The 20,614-nt window shown below is 46.4% G+C and overlaps 1 protein-coding gene across 2 annotated transcripts in view; it reads right to left on the bottom strand.

The window, feature by feature from the left end:
* The window catches only part of DLG2 (discs large MAGUK scaffold protein 2), a 1,330,756-nt gene that overhangs the window by 221,859 nt on the left and 1,088,283 nt on the right, over positions 1-20,614 (bottom strand). The gene's annotated exons all lie outside the window — the stretch shown is intronic.

The raw sequence follows: 20,614 nt of genomic DNA, 5'->3' as shown, positions 1-20,614 counted from the left end.
CACCAGAGGCAACTAGTCCTGCCCATATTCTAGGACAGGTTGCTGGCGGCCATTTTAAATTCCCAGAGAACCCCTTTAATTAGCACTTTAGACAGCAAATGTAACATCCAGCATCGGAAGGTGATAAATATCAGATTGCAGGGGTCTGACTGCTGAGACCCTAAATGATGTGTCCCCTATCTGGAATGGTAGTGCACATGTTGGTCCACTGCTCATTCCACTTCTGTCGTGGACAGTCCTACATCTGTTTGATAGAAGAGATTGGAACAGAGGACTAAGATGAGTACAAACACCATTTTAAAACATTCCCAGAGACCCCTTTAATGAGTTAATGGTGGACCTAGCAGATTTGTCCGCTGGATCTCCACATTCGGAGTAATATAATGATGAGACATATCTGTTATCAGCTCTCCTGTGCCAGTCAACCTTTAAGAGTTGCACTCATTGTGCGACACAAGTGTCTCCATAAGGTGAGTGTTATCCTTCCCCCCACATCCCATATGCCACCATAAAACTAAATCTGCGCTCAGTGGTACCCAGCCATCGCAGAATACAGAAGATTTACTTCATATTACTGACAGGGTTTCACTTTTCTGATTCATTTTTGTTTCTTGCATAAAATCCAAGTCTCCTGTACGTACAGCGCGGCTGCTCGGCGGTGAATGGAGTGCACCGTGTACATGCGCAGCAGCCACCTCTCCATTCATTTCCGCCTGGATGTGGTCGCCTCAACAAGGGACACCTGTTCACCAGACGGTGGGACTCTATAGGCTTAGCTACACCCTGTTACTGTAGTAGCACAGTATCACACATGGGAGCCTTAGATACACCAGCTCCGTGCATATAAATCCACCAATATAACTCAGAGCAGACGATGCGGCTTTCATATTCTGCTTGTTGTTCTTTTCTGCACTTCATGCTTCTTATTTATCCTTTAGAAAAACATAATTTTCTGCTTGAAGTTTGCTGGTGATTTGTGAGCATCTCCGGGTAAACTCCTGCAAGTTGGGGAGGGGGTACTATTAATCCACCGCGCTACGTGCCAGATCTTATTACACAAGATGCTCTAAATGTCGGAGTCTTAGAACATATTTTCTGTTGCACTCTGCCGCATTCTTGAAGTAGACCACTCATCGTGGCAATGGGGTTAGATGAGTTTCATTGTTTTTTTTAACCTTTCTTTTTTTATTGGTACAATGCAGCAACCACCAGGGGGAGCTTACTTCATACAGATTTAACCAGCTCCCATTGAACTTAATAATACATCAGACTTCAGTAAGCTCCTAAGCTCCCTCTAGTGGTGGCAGGAGAAAGACAGAAATTCTTCATTAAACTGTAAGGGTCCACTAAGTGTCGATGCTGGGCCATTAACAAATGCCATTTAACGATATACAGTCAATTGATGCTTGTTGTAAGAGCTTTTCACATCGCTCAATGCATAGTCAGCAGCAGACAGACATTTTTTGCTCCTACATTTTGTATATACAGCTCCAAAGCAGACCTGTGTGTCTCTTTATTTAAAGACTACTAACAAATCCAAATATTCTGCTAAGCTTCACAAAGACATAGAGAGAAATGATAAATTTCTGTCTGCATGCAGCAACCACCAGGGGGAGCTCACATCATACCGGTGTATCCAGCTCCTGTTTAACTCACTAAAAAAATCTGTCTTCATTAAAGGGGTTATCCCATGTTTAATGTAAAATCTTATTCTAACAAAGCTAGAATCAGTCCTGGACCTCACAACGATCCAGAGATCTCCCGATTCTTTGTTCAAATTGCTCTTCTAGATTTATTTCAAGAAGGATGGAACAGCATGTGCTTCTATCTCAATGAGAAGGACAGAGAAATTAGAAAAAGACCAAACAGCAGGTGGCGCTGTACTGATACATTTCAGTGAATAACTCAGTGGCTATGCAAAATTTTTTATTACATGCAATTACAAAAGTATTCAGATCCAGGTGCTGGTTTGAAATATGTAGAATATTTTTTCATGGGACAACCCCTTTAAGCTTCTAAGCTCCCTCTAGTGGTGGTAAGAGAAAGGAGAAAGAATTGTATCACATGTCCTCTTACATGGGGTGATGCCAATAACTAGTGCCATTTGATTTATGTACATGTAAGTCAATCAACGTTCGTTTTAAGGGGTCTTTCACCGGCCCAATGCACAGTGAAAAAGGGGGGGAAAGATCATTATTGTGGTTATTCATTTATTCATCCCCCATTCACTTTGCATTTTGTCATCAGCGTCCCCCCCCCCCTTTTTTTACAGAGAACAATTTGCTGCTGTAAATCGCCCTGAGGCTGTACGAAGGGAAATGGAAAATGTTGAGCCTTTGAACGATGCTGCAATAAACTCTGCTTCATCTGTAGCTAAAATTCCCATATAGAAGTCATACACATTTACAAAGCCAGCATTCTGGTTCCCAGTGATAACATTTGGAGGAATGTATGCAATATATTTCACTTTCATCTGCCCTGGCAACTAAGTAAAAGCTTAAATTTCCCTTTGAGCAGATATCAGGTCACCGCGTCCAAACCTTTCCTCCGCTACAACTGCCACCAGAACGTCTCGCAGCGAGTCACAAAGTTCTGTCGCTCCCAGGATCTCACCCCAGGCAATCAACTTGAAAAGGAAGATTCCTTCCGTCTCACAGCATCATGTTCAAGGTTGATCCCCAGGGTAAAGAGAAGAGGAAAAATGCATTTCCTAGAATACGTTGTCGTACTGTACATAATGTACGTCGCTGGAGATTGGCTGCCTTCATACATAACTCAAAAGTGCCGGGCGCCATGTTCTCCAGACATTTTAGAAGGGATTATGAAGAGTGTGACATGAAAAGACGTCCATAGAGACTAAAGAGAGGACAAAGTTATACAAGTCACATCAATGTAGGTTAAAATCTGTACACCAATAAGTTACAGCCAGTCCTTTAGTGCAGGGAATAATCACGTAAACCAAGCACTAATGCGCTAATAGAATAAAAACATCCCACCGCGCTGCCTCTAATTTGTCACGTACGCACTTCCACCGCCCGTGACCAGGGATGGGTCTGCCAGGGGCCAGACTCACATACGGAAGTCAACTTTCTGAACATTACTATAAGTATTCAAAACATCTGTATATTGGAAACCCATTGACCTAGATAGAGATTGGACGGCTTCCACCCCAAGCACATTAAAAAATCAGTTGTCTACAGCCAGGCCATCAGATACAATCATATCTGCTCCAGACCAACAGACAGAGATGAACACTTGGGCCATCTTGAGAGCACATAACTACACCAGGGCTAGTGGGCTACTATCCTACCACAATTCAGGAACAATTCAGGACCCCCTTCCTTTTTACAGAGAACAATTTGCTGCTGTAAATCGCCCTAAGGCTGTACGAAGGAAAATGGAAAATGTTGAGCCTTTGAACGATGCTGCAATAAACTGCTTCATCTGTATCTAAAATTCCCATATAGAAGTCAGACACATTTACAAAGCCAACATTCTGGTTCCCAGTGATAACATTTGGAGGAGCAGATATCAGGTCACCGCGTCCAAACCTTTTCTCTGCTACAACTGCCACCAGAACGTCTCGCAGCGAGTCACAAAGTTCTGTCGCTCCCAGGATCTCACCCCAGGCAATCAACTTGAAAAGGAAGATTCCTTCTGTCTCACAGCATCATGTTCAAGGTTGATCCCCAGGGTAATGAGAAGAGGAAAATGCATTTCCTAGAATAAGCCGTCGTACTGTACATAATGTACGTCGCTGGAGATTGGCTTCCACCGCATCCTACCACAATTCAGGACCAACAACAGAGCCACCAGGATGCCCAGAATTCAACTCATCGAATATAAACAAAAGGAAGGCAATGACCGTGTACCCCTGGTGGTGACCTACAACCTACATCTAGAGGCACTAAAAAAACAAACGCAAGGAAACTACACAAAGATGACCATCTCAGGACAATACTCCCAGACCCTCCTATGCTATGCTTCAGACAACCACTGTATTTAAGAAATCTGATGATCAGGAGTTCACTACCATCCAACAAACAGAAAGAAACTTTTCCATGCAATGTGAGGAGCTGCAAAACCTGTTCACACTGTGGGGACTCGCTCTGGTAGTCAGGACAAGAGGACACAGTATAGAGGCAAAGACCAGTTTATAACTCAAAAACTTCAGTCTTTATTCACACTTGTTGCAAGTAAACAGTACAACAGTTCATTTGCAGTATTGGTGTTAGTTCACACCGAGATAGCTCAAAAAACAAAACAGTCACCTTTTGTCCTGGGTGTTAATCCACACCCGACATAGCTCAGAACAGAGCAGTTCTCCCGGATTCAGGCCTCCAGCCTGGCACAAGGCTCAGATCCCGGTACAGAGATTGCCAGAGCTCCAATGTCAGAGAGAGATCATTCCCCACACCTGACACTGCTGGCTGTTTTTTATAGGCCTGACAAAACCCGACCTGGAACGTGGGAAATAGTCACCCACCCAGCACTTTGACTACTCCCAGTAAGAGCCGTCCCGGATCAGCTATTTACAGCCATACTAAATAGCAAAGTGTCAAACAGCAACTGCTGCTGACAGATGAAAACTGGCTCTTACTCCACCGAGGCCAGAAACCTCGGTGACACATACCTATCATCCACAATGATTCCTTGTATCTTCTTACATACCTCCCCCTTTTGTTCAACCCTGAGGGGGTGAACACATGCCATACAGTATACCCGGGACAGGGCATCCGCGCTTCCCTGTAACCGGCCTGCCCTGTGTTCTACGGAGAACTTGCGGCTTAGAAAGACAACGGGATGCTCCTCCCCGTTGACTTCCTGAGACAGTACCGTACCAAGGCCTACTTTAGAGGCGTCCGTCTGTACTATAAATTCCAGTTTGAAGTCGGGCGTCACCAAAACTGGGGACCCACACAGGGCTGACTTCAAAGAGTAGAACTCCTCTTCTTCCTGATCATCCCAGCGAACCATCACCGACCTGCGTCCCTTCAAGAGCCCTGTCAATGGAGCGGCCACTGTAGCAAAGTGAGGAACAAACCTCATGTAATAGCCCACCATTCCTAGGAACGACTTTACTTGCCTAGTGGTGACAGGTTGGGGCCAATTCCGAATTGCCTTTATTTTGTTCACTTGAAGTTTGATAACTCTGCGCCCAATGACATACCCCAGGTACTTAGTCTCCTCTAACCCTATCGCACATTTTTTGGGGTTGGCGGTTAGCCCAGCATTCCTAAGGGAGTCCACTACAGCCTGTATTTTGGGTAGCTGACTTTCCCAGTCGGTTCTGTGGAAGACGATATCGTCCAGGTATGCTGAAGCGTACTGACGATGTGAATGAAGTACAATGTCCATTAGCCTTTAAAAGATGGCGGGGGCGCCATGCAGACCAAAGGGTAACACCTTGTACTGATATAGCCCCTCTGGTGTGATGAAGGCAGTTTTCTCTTTAGCAGCCTCCGTTAAGGGCACCTACCAATACCCTTTCGTGAGGTCCAAAACTGAGAAATAACGGGCTTGTCCTAACCTTTCAATTAGCTCATCGACTCGGGGCAAGGGATATGCATCGAACTTAGAGATCTCGTTTAATTTTCGGAAATCGTTGCAAAACCGTAACTTCTCGTCCGGCTTGGGTATTAGCACTTTAGGACTAGCCCACTCACTTTTAGACTCCTCAATGACGTCTAGCCTCAGCATCATCTACACTTCCTCCGAGATGGCTTGTCAGGTACCCGGTATGGTTTTAGCCGGACTTTCGACTGAGGCTCAGTGACAATGTCATGCTGAATTGTGGAAGTGCATCCAGGGAGATCTGAAAACACATCCGTGTTCCGGCTAATAAACTCCCTGACCTCCTGAGCCTGTTTAGAGGAAAGGCTGTCAGCCATTCTTACTGTGGCAGCCGCTTCCCCTGCTTCAGACAGAGGGGCCAAAACATCTTTCCCTAGAACACCTGGCCGCGGGCTGTCTTCAGTACAGGTTTCCCTATCTTTCCACGGTTTGAGTAAATTCACATGGTACACCTGCTCCGGCTTTCGCCTCCCTGGCTGGTGTACTTTGTAGTTTACCTCTCCAATTTTTTAAAGTACCTCGTAGGGCCCCTGCCACCTAGCCAGGAACTTACTGTCCATGGTCGGCACCAGGACCAAAACCCGATCACCCGGGTTAAAGATCCGGACCCAAGCCTGCCGATTATAGATCCGACTCTGGGCTCGCTGAGCTGCCTCCATATGCTCCCTGACAAGAGGCAAAACAGTCTCTATCCGCTGTTGCATCTTGGTACCGTATTTCAGGACACTTTTATGTGGAGTGGGTTGCTGTTCCCATGCCTCTTTGGCTACGTCCAACAAACCACAAGGATGTCTGCCATATAGCAATTCGAAGGGCGAGAACCCAGTAGAGGCCTGGGGCACCTCTCACACAGCGAACATGAGATAGGGCAGAAGAAAGTCCCAGTGCTTCCCATCTTTAGACACCACCCTTTTTAACATGGTTATTAATGTTTTATTAAACCGTTCAACCAGACCGTCCGTTTGCGGATGGTAAACGGATGTCCGTAACTGTTTGATATGCAGCAACTTACAGAGTTTCCTCATGACCTTGGACATAAAAGGGGTCCCCTGGTCCGTCAGAACCTCTTTAGATAGCCCCACTTGGGAAAAACTCTCCATTAGCTCATTAGCTATCAGTTTAGCCGATGTATGTCGCAGTGGCACTGCCTCCGGGTACCGAGTGGCGTAATCTAGGATGACCAGGATGTGTTGGTGTCCTCTAGCGGACTTCGGTACTGGGCCTACGAGGTCCATCGCAATTCACTCAAACGGTACCTCGATGATCGGGAGAGGTACCAAGGGACTGCGGAAAAAGTGCTGGGGGCTAGTTGCCTGGCAGGTCGGGCAAGACGTACAGAATTCATCCACCTCTTCAAACACACTGGGCCAGTAAAACGGTTGTAGTATCCGATCCTGCCCCCGGACACATTGAGGTCTGCCAGCTCAGGCCCGGCAGCAAGTCCTCTACATCTTCCACCATTACATTCAGTGGGGTTGTCCCCTCCTCTTCCACCGAAGTGGTGGTCACCCCTACCGCTGGCCCTTTGGCCTCGGGTTCCCAGGGTTCTGGCCTCCTCCTGGAGCAAGGCCATTCTGCTGGGGTTACCCCTGTCTCATGGGTATCAGTCACTCTCGTGGCAGGCCACAGTGCAGGGAAGCCCGGGAAGTCTCTCCCTATTATAAGTTCGTAGTGTTAATTTGTGGCAACTGCCACTTCGTGAGTCCACCTGCTGGCCCCTGTGGTTAGAGACACCAGCGCGGTGGGATAGTCTTTTAAGTCTCCATGGATGCACATGACCCCCGACTTTCCGGTCAGTATACTCTGCGGCCCGTACCAGGGGAGCCCTTACTAGGGACACCAGACTCCCTGAGTCCAGCAGAGCCTCCACTGGAGTGTCTCCCACTTCCACCCGGCACAAGTGGTTTAGAGTTTCTTGGGTACCTGCTGCACACAGCTTCCTGGCATATAACCACTGACGGTAGCCATAGTTACTATTCAAGGTTTCCACCTGATGTGGACAGTCAGCTCCTACATGGCCAGGCTCCTGACACCACTAGCAGACTTTGAATGCCCGCATCCTCCACCAATTGTGGGGACTCTCTCTGGTAGTCAGGACAAGCAGATGCAGTATAGAGGCAAAGAGCAGTTTATAACTCAAAAACTTCAGTGTTTATTCACACTTGTTGCAAGTACACAGTACGACAGTTCATTTGCAGTATTGGTGTTAGTTCACACCCAGATAGCTCAAAAAATAAAACAGTCACCTTTTGTCCTTGGTGTTAATCCACACCCGATGGGCATAGCTCAGAACAGAGCAGTCCTCCCGGATTCAGGCCTCCAGCCTGGCACAAGGCCCAGATCCCGGTACAGAGATTGCTAGAGCTCCAATGTCAGAGAGAGATCATTCCCCAAACCTGACACTGCTGGCTGTTTTTTATAGGCCTGACAAAACCCGGCCTGGAACGTGGGGAGTAGTCACCCACCCAGCACTTTGACTACTCCCAGTAAGAGCCGTCCCGGATCAGCGATTTACAGCCATACTAAATAGCAAAATGTCAAACAGCAACTGCTGCTGACAGATGAAAACTGGCTCTTACTCCACCGAGGCCAGGAACCTCGGTGACACATACCTATCTTCCACGATGATTCCTTGTACCTTCTTACAACACATACTGACCACAGACAGGTTACGTATCCCCAACACTCAGCAGGACTATAAGATTCCTAGAACATTCACATATTCTACATCTGACATGCTGTACCTCATTAGGTGCACTAAAAGTCCAACTCAGGGTCTTTATGTCGGGGAAACAGGGCAAACACTCAGAGCAAGGATAAGGTCTCACCGTAAATCAATAAAGGCGAAAAAGACAACTTTCTCTGTTGCCAAACATTTTGGTGATCCTAGCCTCCAAGTAAAAAGGTATGTAAATGAACTCTTAAGCTCTGCTTCTGATGCCACCAGATGTAAGGCACCAATCCTAGAAGTCAATGCTCAACCCTTTAACTAGGTCTTGAAACATGACTCGGATATTAATTAAGCCAGCGCTTCATCTGCAGACAGCTGTTTTGGGGTGATTGCCCCTCATCAATACAGAGCAGAGAGTACTGGCTTACTCACCCAGAAAAGGTGCTGGCTTATTTAATATCCGAGTCATGTCTCAAGGCCTATTTAAAGGGTCGAACATTGACTTACAGGATAGCTGCCTTACGGTACATCTGGAGGCTTTAGAGGCACAGCTTGTTAAGAGCTCATTTGCATCCCTTTCTTCTCAGAATTCCAGAGCATGTATGGCCTTTAAGTCTCCTCACACCGACTAAGGCGCTCTCCGCAAGGAGAGATAGTACCCCCCAAATCCATACCTCCAAGTAATAAATATTAAAGGTTCATTTCAAATCCCAAAGGGACAGATGAGTTTGAGAATACAAATTTATGACTTTGATACACTTAACACAGGACACAGGTTTTATGGCCTGCTACAATATTTGTGGAGAGAGAGGGGTCATCTCTCTGAACTCAAAGACAAACTTTCACAAGGCTTCTCTGTAAACTAATTAATGGCTCTTTCTCCAAGACCATTCCTCTGTCTGTTGGTGTTTTGTAATTTCTTACTCCACCTCTCTGTTCTTTCCTGTGTATATATATGTTTCTTTAGAGATTTTGTTCATATCAGGCCTGAAGAAGGGACCTCAGAGCCTTGAAAGCTTGTGTAGTCTGATCATGCAGACACCCAGTCCCCCAGTTCTTTATTATGTACGTTTTATAGTTTTATAAGGATCTGACAACACAGGGTTTCTTTGTTGTCTGTTGCCATGGAGATTCAGGTCTGCATAGGAATGGTAGACATAGAATAGTAGGGGAATTGTCATCAACACTATTCACAAAGTTGCTTAATTTTATTGGAAAAGCCATTGTAAGGTTTGGACAAATACTTGTAATATGATGAGCTGATTGAGAGAGGTTGTTGAAAGGGCGGAAAGTCCTCATCTAATGAAGAGTGCAGGGCATGGACATGTCCTGTCCCCCGACTAAAAAGAGGGACCTGACTGGGGAAACCGCAGGGATTTAACTACAGGGGGTATAGAAGAAGCAGTCATAGTTCCTCAGGGGACCCTCAGCCACATAAGAAGACGCCAGTATTACAATTAGACGTATTTGTACTAGTTGTATCCGAGCTCAGGAGCTACAAGTTACTCCTCTGCATCCATATGTCCTAATGAAGCACAATGATGAGGGTTGTCTACTGCAGAGACTCCTTTAATTTACTTATAAACTGATTTAATTTTTTCTGAGTTAAGGGTCCATTACACGGGCCGAGAATCGCACAGATAATTTCTAACAAGCGTTTATAGTAACGCTCGTTAGCGATGATTTGGCGGTGTAAATGTACCGCCGATTAAATAAGTAATTGGATCATTTGTGCGAACACAAACATTCTTGTTTCCCAACAGCAGATTGTGCTGTGTAAACACGATCTGCTGCCGGGAAACAACACGTCCGTATGCTGAAGAGCGTTGGTGGAGGAGATCGCCGCGTGTAAATACATCGGTCTCCTCCATCAGCGAGCAGCAGTGCTGTAATATCGTCCCGTGTAACGGGACCTTTACATATATTTTCAGGAAAACCGGCTGACAACTTATCTAATCAATATTACAATTCTTGCATGGGTTGTCACCCAGCTTTTCAGGCATGCAAATCACATATCTGCAGATCTATATGCAGCGGTCCACAGGGAGAGAGTCAGGAGGAGGGGATTGTTAATTATTACACTGATAGGAGTGGGGGTGGCTGTCCTCACTCCAATGCTCCCAAGGCCATGCAGTGAATGGAGGGGTGCAACCCTTCTTTCCCTAGAGGCTCCTGCCTGATGGTGGCTGGGGTGCCCTTAATGTTAGATGAGTATGGTAATAGGGTGCAAGAAAGGAGGCCTGGGATCGACAAGGGCTGATGGCGGAGCATCAGGCCATATTTGGGGGTAACAAGTCCAAGGCACTTTACTGAGGTAGTTTTGGCAGTAGTCACTGACAGTAATAAGTTCAGTTTTTCTCCAGAGTACATACCCAATCTTTCCAAGGCTGAATATAGGGTAGCAGACTAGAAGATAGCTGACTGAGGTTCAGATCTGAGGTTGGTGGATGGGTCCGATCGGGGGCTGATGTAGGGGTCTAATCTGAGGTCTCATGGGGGTCCAATCTGAGGTTTGATGGGGGTCTGAGCTGAGGCTGATGGGGATCTGATCGGAGGCTAATGGGGTCTGAAACTGAGGAGCGTTGGTGCGGCCTCATCTGGAATATGCAGTTCCATTCTGGGCACCAGTCCATAGAAAGGATGCATTGCAGCTGGAAAAAGTACAGAAGAGAGCGACTAAACTGATAAGGGGCATAGAGGGTCTTAGTTATGAAGAAAGATAAAGAATTTAATTTATTTAGTCTTAAGAAGAGATGTCTAAGGGGGACATGATTAACCTATACAAATATATAAATGGACCATACAAAAAATACGGTGAAAAACTGTTCCATGTAAAATGCCCTCAAAAGACAAGGGGGCGCTGCCTCCGACTGGAGAAGAAAAAGTTCAGTCTCCAGAAGCGTCAAAGCTTCTTTACTGTAAGAACTGTGAATCTGTGGAATAGACTTCCTCAAGACGTGGTCACAGTAGGAACAGTGGACAGGTTTAAAAAGGGTTTAGATGAATTCTTAAAAGTAAACAACATTAATGCTTATGAAAGCGTGTAGAAATCTGAGTCTCACTTCCTTCTGGGATTCGCGTCCCCACCTATCCCTTGGTTGAACTTGATGGACTTATGTCTTTTTTCAACCGTATAAACTATGTAACTATGAGGATGATGGGGGTCTGAGCTGAGGCTGATGGAGCTTGGAGGTCTGATGAAAAATATTTTTTTCTTATTTTCCTCCTATAATCCTGGGTGCGTCTTATAGTCCAAAAAATACAGTACATCATCTAAACCTGTTAATCCCATAGAAATGAATAGAGTAGAGGTCACACATGCCTACTACCGCTTCATTCACACAGAGGACTTAGAGACCCCTGTTATTATGATTGGTGGGGGTCTCAGTGTTTGTCCACCACAGTGATCATATATTTATTACCTATCCTGTGGGGTCCCAGCTTTATAGAAAATGGTCTTCTACTGTGAATCAGTATCTTCTAAGACCAGCCTCTCCTCTGTGCGTTGTCTCGACGTTTCCCTGAATAGATCTCTTCATCTACTTTCCGTATGGGAAGTACAAAGCTGGGAAATATCTAAATGGACAAGAGGCGACTGCTCCTGTTGATCGTAATAAAGAGGGAAATGAATGAAGCTGGATCCGAATTCTGCGCAAACTATATATGTAAATGTCTCAGTATGAGTATAAGATGTGACTGAAATGTAGGAGTCAACTATAGAGGCACCACAGACATCATCTGCATTACAGTCATTACAGTGTTTTAATACAATTTTGATTCATTTGTCTTCATATCTGTAAGTATAACAGTCCAGGCTTCAGGGCTCAATCGTCAGCCGGTGCCAAGCACTACGTCACTTTTTCCCATCATTGGCACCTTATAAAGTATTGTTTTCTAATAACGTATAATACTAAATATTGCTTATGTGTATGGGTGTCACAGTTATTAGGGTCCTATGGCTGTTATTGGGGGGTTCTATGATTGTTTCTGGTCATAGTTACTGAGATCCTGTGGCTCTCGTTGTTACTGGGGATCATGTGGCTGTCACTGTTACTAGGGATCCTGTGGCTTTCACTGTTATTAGAGATCCTGTGGCTGTCACTGTTAATGGGGATCCTGTGACTTTCACTGATACTGGGGATCATGTCATTGTCACTGTTACTGGGGATCCTGTGGTTGTCACTGTTACTAGGGATCCTGTGGCAGTCACTGTTACTGGAGATTGTGTGGCTGTCAGAGTTACTGGGGATCATGTGGCTGTCACTGTTACTGGGGATTCTGTGGCTGCCACTGTTATTGAGGATCCTGTGGTTGTCACTGTTATTGGGGATCCTGTGGTTGTTACTGGGGATCCTGTGGTTGTCACTGTTACTGGGGATTCTGTGGTTGTCACTGTTACTGGGGATCCTGTGGCTGTCAGGGTTACTGGGGATCCTGTGGCTTTCACTGTTATTAGAGATCCTGTGGCTGTCACTGTTAATGGGGATCCTGTGACTTTCACTGATACTGGGGATCATGTCATTGTCACTGTTACTGGGGATCCTGTGGTTGTCACTGTTACTAGGGATCCTGTGGCTGTCACTGTTACTGGAGATTGTGTGGCTGTCAGGGTTACTGGGGATCATGTGGCTGTCACTGTTACTGGGGATTCTGTGGCTGCCACTGTTATTGAGGATCCTGTGGTTGTCACTGTTATTGGGGATCCTGTGGTTGTTACTGGGGATCCTGTGGTTGTCACGGTTACTGGGGATTCTGTGGTTGTCACTGTTACTGGGGATCCTGTGGCTGTCAGGGTTACTGGGGATCATGTGGCTGTCACTGTTACTAGGGATCCTGTGGCTTTCGCTGTTCCTGGGGATCCTGTGATTGTCACTGTTACTAGGGATCCTGTGGCTGTCACTGTTACTGGGGATCCTGTGGCTTTCACTGTTACTGGGGATCCTGTGGTTGTCACTGTAACTGGGGACTCTGTGGTTGTCACTGTAACTGGGGACTCTGTGGTTGTCACTGTTACTGGAGATCGTGTGTCTGATAGGGTTAATGGTGATCATGAGACTGTTACTAGGGATCCTGTGGCTTTCACTGTTACTGGGGATTCTGTGGTTGTCACTGTTATTAGGGATCCTGTGGCTGTCACTGTTCATAGGGATCTTATGGCTGTCACTGTTATTGTTTTTCATGTGGCTGTTACTTGGGATCCTGTGGCTGTCACGGCTACTGGGGATCTGTGGCAGTCACTGGGGATCCTGTGGCTGTCACTGTTACTAAGGATCTAGTGGCTGTCAATGTTACTGGGAATTATTTGGCTGTCAGTGTTATTGGGGATCCTGTGGCTGTCACTGTGGATCCTGTCACTGTTAATAGGGATCAAGTGGTTGTCACCATTAATAGGGATCATGTGGGTGTTACTGGGGATCATTTGACTGTCACTGGTACTGGTTCTCTTGTGGATGTAACTGCTACTTTGGGATCCTGTGGCTGTCATTGTTACGGGGGATCCTGTGGCTGTCACTGTTACTGGGTATACTATGGCTGTCAATGATACTGGTGATCCTGTGGCTGTCACTGTTACTGGGGATCCTGCCACTGTTACTGGGGATCCTATGGCTGTCACTGTTACTGGGGATCCTGTGGCTGTCATTGTTACGGGGGATCCTGTGGCTGTCACTGTTACTGGGTATACTATGGCTGTCAATGATACTGGTGATCCTGTGGCTGTCACTGTTACTGGGGATCCTGCCACTGTTACTGGGGATCCTATGGCTGTCACTGTTACTGGGGATCCTGTGGCTGTCACTGCTACTGATAATCCTGTGGCTGTCACTGTTTATGAGGATCCTGAGGCGATCACCGTTAATAGGGATCCTGTGGCTGTCACTGTTACTGTTTTTCCTGTAGCTGTTACTGGGGATCCTGTGGCTGTCACTGCTACTGGGGATCCTGTGGCTGTCACTGGGGATCCTATGGTTGTCACTGTTACTGGTTTTACTGTGGCTGTCACTGTTACTGGGGATCATTTGGCTGTCACTGTTACTGGAGATTCTGTCTGTGTCACTGTTGCTGGTTTTCTTGTGGCTGTAACTGTTACTGGGTATACTGTGGATGTCACTGGTGATCCTGTGGCAATCACTGTTACTGGGGATCCTGTGGCTGTCACTGTTAATGGGGATCCTGTGGCAGTCACTGGTAATCCTGTGGCTGTCACTGTTACTGGTGATCCTGTGGTTTTCACTTTTACTGGTTTTACTGTGGTTGTAAGTATTACTGTGGATCTTGTGGTTGTCACTGTTACTAGGGATCCTGTGGCTGTCACCGATACTGAGGATCCTGTGGCTGTTACTGTTACTAGGAATCCTGTGGCTGTCACCATTACTATGGATCCTGTGGCTGTCATGATTATTTGGGAACCTGTGGCTGTCACTGTTGATCCTGTCGCTGTCACTGGGGAACCTGTTGCTTTCCCTGTCACTGGTGAACCTGTGGTTGTCACTGTTACTGGGGATCTTGTGTCTCTCACTGCTACTGATAATCCTGTGGCTGACACTGTTAATGGTTTTTCTGTGACTGTAAGTGTTACTGGGGATCCTGTGGCTGTCACCGATAATGAGGATCCTGTGACTGTCACTGTTATTAGGGATGCTGTGGCTGTCACCGTTACTGGGTATTCTGTGGCTCTCACTATTAGGCCCCTTTCACACGGGCGAGTATTCCGCGCGGGTGCAATGCGTGAGGTGAACGCATTGCACCTGCACTGAATCCGGACCCATTCATTTCTATAGGGCTGTGCACATGAGCGGTGATTTTCACGCATCACTTGTGCGTTGCGTGAAAATCGCAGCATGCTCCTCTTTGTGCGTTTTTCACGTAACGCAGTCCCCATAGAAATGAATGGGGTTGCGTGAAAATCACAAGCATCCGCAAGCAAGTGTGGATGCGGTGCGATTTTCATGCACGGTTGCTAGGTGACGATCGGGATGGGGACCTGATCATTATTATTTTCCCTTATAACATGGTTATAAGGGAAAATAATAGCATTCTGAATACAGAATGCATAGTACAATAGGGCTGGAGGGGTTAAAAAAATAAAAAATAATTTAACTCCCTTTAATCTACTTGTTCGCGCAGCCCGGCTTCTCTTCTGTCTTCATCTGTGAGGAAAAGGACCTTTGATGACGTCACTACGCTCATCACATGATCCATCACCATGGTGATGGATCATGTGACTGACCATGTGATGAGCGTAGTGACATCATCAAAGGTCCTTTTCCTCACAGATGAAGACAGAAGAGAAGCCGGGCTGCGCGAACAAGTGGATTAAGGTGAGTTAAATTTATTTTATTTTTTTTAACCCCTCCAGCCCTATTGTACTATGCATTCTGTATTCAGAATGCTATTATTTTCCCTTATAACCATGTTATAAAGGAAAATAATACAATCTACACAACCTTGAACCCAAACCTGAACTTCTGTGAAGAAGTTCGGGTCTGGGTACCACAGTCGGTTTTTCACGCGCGTGCAAAACACATTGCACACGCGCGATAAACGGGACGCATCCGGACCTAATCTGTCTGTATCACTGTTACTGGGGATCATTTGGCTTTCACTGTTACTGGTTTTCTTGTGGCTGTCACTGGACTAGGGTTCCTGTGGATGTTACTGAGGATCCTGTGGCTGTCACTGTTATTGTTTTTTCTGTGGCTTTCACTGTTTAATAGTAACATAGTTTATAAGGCTAAAAAAAAGACATCTGTCCATCCAGTTCGGCCTGTTATACTGCAAATTGATCCAGAGGAAGGCAAAAAAAAACCTGTGAGGTAGAAGCCAATTTTCCTCACTTCAAATTCTTCCCGACTCCAATCAGGCATCAGAATAACTCCCTGGATCAACGACCCCTCTCTAGTAGCCATAGCCTGTAATATTATTAAAGGGACACTGACAGGGCCAATAAGCATATTGAGGTATATATATGGCAGTACAGGTCTTATAATGGGTATTACAATCATCTAAGTATCCTCCCTGTCCACCTTATACATACAGTAAACTTAAGTTTTATAACCTGCTCCAACGGTCTTCAATCTGCCCAAGGGGCGGCGTTTCACCTCTCTTGCGCCCAGCCAGCCTCCCCCAACTGCCGCTTTGAAGCGCCGCCCAGCTCATGAATATTCAGTTTGCTGGGCGGCTTCTGCGGTCCCCGCTCTGAAGCGCTGCGCTTAACAGTGCCCTGCGCATGCGCCGGATCTTGTGAAGTCGGGGACAGTAAGCGCCGCCCAGCGAAGTGAATATTGATGAGCTGGGCGGCGCTTACTGTACCGGACTTCACAAGATCCGGCGCATGCGCCGGGCACTGTTAAGCGCAGCGCTTCAGAGCGGGGACAGCAGAAGCCGCCCAGCAAACTGAATATTCATGAGCTGGGCGGCGCTTCAAAGCGGCAGTTGGGGGAGGCTGGCTGGGCGCAAGAGAGGTGAAACGCCGCCCCTTGGGCAGATTGAAGACCGTTGGAGCAGGTTATAAAACTTAAGTTTACTGTATGTATAATGTGGACAGGGGGGATACTTAGATGATTGTAATACCCATTATAAGACCTGTACTGCCATATATATACCTCAATATGCTTATTGGCCCTGTCAGTGTCCCTTTAAGCTCCAGAAATACGTCCAGGCCCCTCTTGAATTCCTTTATTGTACTCACCATCACCACCTCCTCAGGCAGAGAGTTCCATAGTCTTACTGCTCTTACCGTAAAGAATCCTCTTCTATGTTTGTGTACAAACCTTCTTTCCTCCAGACGCAGAGGATGTCCCCTCGTCACAGTCTTGGGGATAAATAGATGATGGGAGAGATCTCTGTACTGACCCCTGATATATTTATACATAGTGTGACACAGTGAAGGGTATGATGATTAGGAACAAATGGGCGGCACTGTGCTTCCGTCGGGGTCCAGGTGCACGGTCAATAGGTTGATTCCCCAGATACTTGTAATAGAAAGACCAGCACTCCGTAATTCCAATAATGAATAAGGATTTCTTTATTCGTCACCCATATGTGACGCGCGTTTCGACACCAGTCTGTGTCTTTGTCAAAATACAGGTGATAACAGCTCAATTCCACATATACAAAGCACCATTTAAATACAATTCAAATAACCCGCCTCCTAGTTACGTAAGTTGTCACAATACCGGGATCGGGCTGATCCGCCCCCAGCCATGTGACCAGTCACGTGACTATAGCATCATATTGCTACGCAACCAGTCCAAACCAAGTTGAATCTATCTAGAAACAGAGTGCGGAAAGGTATGTATCTGGGTCCATAAGCTACTGAATATCTGGGTAATCCGTAATCGATTATACATCAGAAATAAACATTTTTCATAATACACCATTCAGATACACTAGAATTAAACCGCCACATATGGGTGACGAATAAAGAAATCCTTATTCATTATTGGAATTACGGAGTGCTGGTCTTTCTATTACACAGTGAAGGGTATGGTCTGGGAAAACAGGTATTTTCCTCCCAGCGTGTGCTGCTGGACTAATTTGCAGTCAGGTGAGGTCAAACAGCAGACTGGGTTTTAAGTGCCGGTCTCGGTTTAAACAGCACCTAGCTGTCCTTAAAAGTCAGCTGGGCTCAGCAGCAAAGTCTGTGTGTGCTGGGATCTGAGGCTTGTGCCGTGCTGGAGGGCTGAGACCCTTGTTTAGGGGAAACAGGCCCCCTCAAAGCCTGCTATGGACTGCTGGAGACAGAGCTGCCAACAAGGTGATTTTTGCTATGTGGACTTTCCATTATGTGTGAACTAACACCAAGACTGCAAAGTGACGTTTTGTTTTTGCTTTGTGTGTGAATAAACACGGAAGTTTGATTTAAGAACCGGTAATTTGCCTCTGTACTGCGGCCGCACACCCTGTCTACCAGAGCGAATCCCCACAATTGTTATTAGATCTCCCCTCAGTTGTCTTTTTTCTAAAGTGAATAACCCTAATTTTGATCATCTTTCTGGGTCCTATAGTCCACCCATTCCAGTTATTACTTTAGTTGCCCTCCTCTGAACCCTCTCCAGCTCTGCTATGTCTGCCTTGTTTACAGGAGCCCAGAACTGTACACAGTCTTCCATGTGTGGTCTGACCAGTGATGTGTAAAGTGGCAGGACTATGTTCTTATCACGGGCATCTATGCCCCTTCTGATACAACCCATTATCTTATTGGCCTTGGCAGCAGCTGCCAAAGGGTACTTTCACACTAGAGTTAAAGTTTTCCGGTATTGAGTTCCGCCATAGGGAAAAAAACGCATTCGTTTTGTCCTAATGCATTCTGAATGGAAAGCCATCCGTTCAGTATGCAATGCATCAGGATCTCTTCCGTTCCGTCCCTTTTACGGTATTTGGCCGCAGAAAATACCGCAGCATGCGGCCAAAATCCCGGAACACTTGCCGGATTGCCGGATCCAGCATTAATTTCTATTGAAATGTATTAATGCCAGATCCGGTACCAAGTGTTCAGGAAATTGCCGCATTGACGGATCCAGTTTTCAGGTCTGCGCTAAAAAATAAATAAATACCGGATTCGTTTTTTTCTGGATGACACCGGAGAGACGGATCCGGTATTTCAATGCATTTGATCGCATTCGGATCAGGTAACAAATGAAATCCGTTTGCATACGGATTTCCGTATCCGGCAGGCAGTTCCGGCAACGTACTTTCAACTCTAGTGTGAAAGTACCCTAACACTGGTTTCCCCAGTGACAAACCTCTCCTTCCTACACCAGTTCTGGAGCCACTTGTTTACCTCCCTAATCTCCCACTGCCTTTCTTGTGTGGCTCGTGGTACAGGCAGTATTTTGGAATACACTACCTTTGAGGTCCTTGCCCTAAGCTTGTGACCTAAATTCCTAAAATCATTTTTAAGGACTCTCCACCTACCTCGATCTTCTCCAGCCCCTCCCAGTAATCTGTCAACCCGATCTGTGATGTGTTGAACTTGAGCGCCAGGAAGACAACACACCATTCGACGAACCCGGGGATCCTGTGCCTGTTACTGGGGATCCTGTGCCTGTTACTGGGGATCCTGTGCCTGTTACTGGGGATCCTGTGCCTGTTACTGGGGATCCTGTAGCTCTCTCTGTTACTGGAGGTTCCTACAAAAGTTACAGACTGGAGGCAATGCCTTTTCTATACCCCATAACTCTTCAGTGGTGGGGCCCAAATGTAGAAAAAACCATTGTACTGTTTCACCACAGGACATTATTTTAATCATTTTTCCAGTTGCTTGGGCCAGTGACCTCGGGGCAGACAGACCCTGGGGGTGCCCTATGCCTTAGAAACCACAGGGAGCTCCAGCACGTAGCTCTTATACCTGAAGGGACCTTTGGGGAAGTGAAGTTGTTCTGTATCATTGATGCACAGCTTCTTTGGTCTGCAGTCTATGGGGGGGGGGGCGATGTTTTTTTTAGATATCTTTATTTACATTACATTCCATGCGGCTGGAGTCACCAGTGTCTCATTAATGAGAAGTGGCATGGCGCTCGCCGGGCGGAGGGCTGCAGTGACTCGCTCAGTGCCTCCTGTCCCATTCGATAAATCTGCTCGCGCACTTTTCTGCAGGCGAGGGGTCAGCAAATCCACTGGTTAAGGCAAACAAAAAACATATAAATATTGTGAGTATTTAACGAGCCTCATTTGTCAAGGAAAATTTATCTCAAGGGAAATGTTGCAGGTTGCGAGAGACGTGAAATTAATTTGTGAATCTATGTCGACAGCGTAATTCCTGCAAATTCTCGTTTGTCCTTTGTAATTCATTCATCTTTGTGGTAACAGAGGCTCAGATACTGCGGACATCTCCATCCACCCCACTGGCCAACCGAAGACCATATAAATCAATGGCAATAGATCAACTGGACCGGTCTGCCAGGCTCATTATTCTGGCTACACTGAGGGGCCCCAAAAAATTACACACTGACTATTGGGGTGCAGGATAATGACACTGACACTTGGGGTACAGGATAATGACACTGACACTTGGGGTGCAGGATAATGACACTGACACTTGGGGTACAGGATAATGACACTGACACTTGGGGTACAGGATGATGACACTGACACTTGGGGTGCAGGATGATGACACTGACACTTGGGGTATAGGATAATGACACTGACACTTGGGGTACAGGATAATGACGCTGACACTTGGGGTACAGGATAATGACACTGACACTTGGGGTACAGGATAATGACAATGACACTTGGGGTACAGGATAATGACACTGACACTTGGGGTGCAGGATAATGACACTGACACTTGGGGGACAGGATAATGACACTGACACTTGGGGTACAGGATAATGACACTGACACTTGGGGTACAGGATAATGACA

The sequence above is a fragment of the Bufo bufo genome, chromosome 3 (assembly GCF_905171765.1).
Source record: "Bufo bufo chromosome 3, aBufBuf1.1, whole genome shotgun sequence".
NCBI classification, from domain to species: domain Eukaryota; kingdom Metazoa; phylum Chordata; class Amphibia; order Anura; family Bufonidae; genus Bufo; species Bufo bufo.
This window is presented reverse-complemented; position numbering and strand designations above follow the sequence as displayed.